A 4,484-nucleotide genomic window follows, 5' to 3' on the forward strand; every position below is an offset into this window, starting at 1 on the left:
GACACTCAGAAAATGTTCAAGGAACAGTGACTGGATTCTGTCTTCCGTGCCAATGCAAAGGCTGTCACTATAAAGAGATGAACTTACCTTGGGACCCTGGGTGGCACAGTGTCTGACTCTCAGGCCATGATCTTGAGGTTGTGATCTAGACGTCGTGAGATTGAATCCCACCTCGGGCTCCACACTCTGGGCAGAGTCTGCTTTGGATTCTCTCCCTATTCCTCTGTCCCTTCCCTCAGAATAAATAAATACATCCAAAAAGGAGAGAGACAGATTCGCTTTGCTCTGCAGTTGCCAGTGAGCAAAGACCAGACAAGAAATCCCTTTTGATCCCCTTATACACTGACCCCACCCCTTTCCCCAAACAAGACCTCCTTCTTTCTAGAACATGGGCTTCACCATCCCTCTTCTCATTTTGCCTCGGGAGTTTCCAGCCCCCTGGTGGTCTGGTTCCAGCAGCCTGTGCAAAGTGGGATTGCACAAGTTGTGGGTGCTAATTACTGTTATATCTGCCTGTCTCTATAGTTGAGTGTTGTCTGATTCAGTGAGGGCAAGGTTTCCCTTCTCTGGACAGTCAGCTGTTACCTGCCCCCCCAAAAAAAGTTTTAAAACATTTGTACCAAAAAGCAATTATAGGTTTGGATAGACTCCTGGATAGAAAGTTCATCCTCGAGCATCTCAGTCTCATGAACCCCACTTCAGGTGGGGTCTGTCCTCTGCCTTGTGTCTTTGTTTGACCCAAAAACGAAAGCTTTCTGGAGATGCTCACACTTCTGTGTGCAGACCTATGTCTCATACTTGGTCTCTGACTCTCCTAAGTCAGGACCGGGAGTTAAAACCTCTCAGTCACTTCCATGTGAAATATGGTTATCATTTCCAAATGAAATGAACCATTAAATTAACCAAACCAAACCATTATGCAGCATGGTGTAAAGAAAAGGGGCTTTGGATGCCCACAGAACCATGTTCCAATCCTCAGCTCTGCTTTTTATTAGCTGAAAGATCTTAGGCGATTCATTTCATCTCTCCGATGGCTCGTTTCCTCATTTGCAAAATGAGGCGAATAATAACACGCAACATGCCAGGCTGCTGTGAGGCTGAAACGCTATGTTACTTAAGCAAATGAGAAGTCTCTTGCACAGTATCCGGAATACAGCATACACTCAACAGATGTGAGTCTTTTATCTCTATCTTTTTATTTAGATACTGAGCATGAAGGAATAGATACTCATAATAACAGAATATGGGGAAGACATCATCCAAATTTATTCCATGATTGTGAGCAGATAGGCAATCCAAGTTGGGGGGGTAAGAGGACTGATTATGAATGTTGAGGCTCACTAGTCTTCTTTTGAGGTGGGGAGGGGGAGACCAAACAATTTTCTTTTTTTTTTTTTTAAGGATTTTATTTATTTATTTGTCAGAGAAATCGATTGGGAGAGAGAACAAACAGGGGGAGCAGCAGGCAGAGGGAGAAGCAGGCTCCCCACTGAGCAAGGAGCCTGATGCGGGACTTGATCCCAGAACCCTAAGATCACGACCTGAGCCAAAGACAGACGCATAACGGACTGAGCCACCCCGGCGTCCCAAGACCAAACAATTTTAAGTTGAACATCAGCCTCTACATTCTCTTCATTAGAATCATGCAGGCTGGTGTTATTTCAGAGCCTATGTGAGATTTTTTCATCTGCAAAATGAGAGCCTCTATGGGGATTAAGTTTCCAGAAAGTATATCTAGTAGGTGCTCAAAAACGCTAGCTGAAATGATCACCAGGGTGGTAATGATCATTGCTCTTCTCACACAGTGAGAGACTTCAGTTTTCTGACCCACAGAGCATGGGGACTTGTAGGAGGCCATTGCCAGGATCCTGTCTAGCTTTGACCATTGCTGATAGTAGGGTGCTTTGTGAAATACACTTGAGACATCCTGGATAAAGGACCATACCAGGTTCTTGTGGTGGCATAACTGATATGGCTTATCAGCCACTCCTGAAGCTTTGGACACAACTCAACTGTCCTTGTGCACAGGAAACAAGGGCAGCCCAAACCCAAGCCAAAACAGGTTATTCTAGCATTCCATTTATCTGGTTTCTTTACAGTCCTTACTCCCAGCAGCACATTAACAACATGGGCAGTCAAACCTTGGGCCCTCCAGGTATCTAGAATCTGTGCACTTTTGTGACTTGTACAAACACATTCCCTTGGCTTCCCTCCAGGCTACTCGGGACTTTCAGGTTTGGAGTTAGGGTGGAGCATGTGTGGTCACCCACTGTTTCCCATCCCTGTCTTGGGTCACTCCAGGACCTCTTGGTCTCCTGTGTTTCTGGTTCCAGCTCTGCATGGGCTCTGGACAAAATCACACAAAGGGAATCTGATAGTACCTCATCTCCTGCCCCAACTCTGCCTCTCTCCCCTGCTCTGAGGCTTCCGTACTGACAATGCCCTGGGGTTTATATGCACAGCCCTGAGATGCAAGTGAATGCCCTGTAGGGTGGATGTTGATCAATGGGAGATAAGAGCTGGTGGGTGCACGCACACAGGTTACTGGGGTCGCAACCCTACAGACCGGCAATCCTTCCTACTCAGTGACAGCCCACTCAATAACACCATCTCACACTGGCTCCTGTCTGTCCTGCTTCATTCCCTTCATTCTTCACTCCTGCTCCCTGGAAATGTGCTCCTGGATATAGCCCTGCCGTGAGCCCTCTGCCACCAGCTCTGCTTTCTCGGGAACCCAGGCTAAGCGTAACCGAGTGATTGAAATTTGGGAGTTAGATTATTCACCAGTACGATAGCCATAAAAATATGATGCAGGGTGGTGGGTGGAGAAGCAGACAACCCTGTGCAAACAGAGGGGAACCCCATGTGTCACAATTACTCAGGCTTTCAGCTATGACTCATTGGATCGGAGTTTGGTGATAGGTCCAGCTTCTGGCTGAACACAAAACAGCAGGCTCATGGTAGCCAATTGCCAATTCCAACCACTCTGTGAAAAGCCACCAGACCCTTCTGGCAGCTTTCGAGAAGCAATTGTAGAACAGACTTTGCTGAAAAGCAGGTCCAGGATCTAACTGTGAAAATGACACAGTTGTTGGAAACAAACTGAGGGTTGCTTGAGGGGAGGGGGGTAGAGGGATGGGGTGGCTGCGTGATGGACATCGGGGAGCGTATGTGTTGTGGTGAGTGCTGGGTATTGTGTGAGACTGGTGAACCACAGACCTGTACCCCTGAAACAAATAATATATCATATGTTAATTAAAAACAAACAAACAAAAAGTGGCTGAGTTGAAAAGTGGCTAATGCCAGCTGAGTTGAAAAAGAGAATGCACCATCTTGATAGGTGTCCCAGTCAAAGTCAGCATGAAGGAGAAGACTGGAATCTGAGCTGTGAAATGGGGACCTTTGTGTAGACAAGCCTGAGCAAATTGACCCGGGAGACTCCTCGAGCCCCCTTCTTACCAGAAAAGAATGTACCACGACTTGGGCTAAAGCAGAAACCTTGCAAAATGTTATTTTTCTACTGAAGATCCACCCCTCCACTCTTGAATGTTTTAAAGCAAGTAATCAAAGTCAGGTGCCTGCATCTCCTGGACAAGTTAGTCAGTCACTGCTCTGGGAGAAAATAACACACGTCATAGGACTTATGAGCCATGTTTCTGTGATGGGAAGAACTGGTGGGGAGGGGGCATGTGGGAGAGTGGGTTCTGAAACTGTTGGATTGTGCTGGGTGAAAGATAAGCCCACAATAAGGAGACTTTTCCCCACTTGGGGACTTTCATCCACAAGTCAACACCCAGCACTATGGCCAGTCCTAATTGACTATTAGAATGGAACTAGGCCTAGAGAAATGAGGAGGATATTAGCAGAACTTCCTGGACACAGTATCAAGGAAAGGTCAGAAGGATTAAAGTATGGACGTTGGAACTGATTTACCACATAAGACCCGAGAACCCATCAGGGGAGACTCTGCCTTTGTGAAGGCCACCAGCATCTCTGAGATACTCAGTGATGACACACCTCTGTTGGCCTGGTGTGGGCAGTGAGAAAGGTGCTACTATCAATGGGAATGACAGGATTCCAGAATGACAATGGCCAGGCAACTGCATTTAATTATCAAAGGAAGGTGAGTGTAATTAATGGGTTGCGAGCGAGGCTGAACCATCCATCAAGTTCCTTGATCCACAGGAATCTATCTGGAGAAATGGCTACTGGATCATAGTGTTACCAGTGGGGAAAAGATGAGGACAACTGAGCAGGGCACCTTTATTTATATAATTAAAAGAGAATTCACGAGCTCATGAGCAGGCTAATGCCAGCTGTCATCATGGAAACCACATTCCTTCTCAGGGGAAAGTTCCCAGGGGAATGTCGGCTCTCAGGATCAGAGCTCATTGTTTGAAAGGGAAGACGGGTCCCCTTAAGGAAGGACTTTGCAATACACCCTCATTCTATATATTAAAAATTTCCCCAGTCATTCCCCCAAG

Source organism: Mustela nivalis (assembly GCF_964662115.1).
Source record: "Mustela nivalis genome assembly, chromosome: 17".
Taxonomy (NCBI): domain Eukaryota; kingdom Metazoa; phylum Chordata; class Mammalia; order Carnivora; family Mustelidae; genus Mustela; species Mustela nivalis.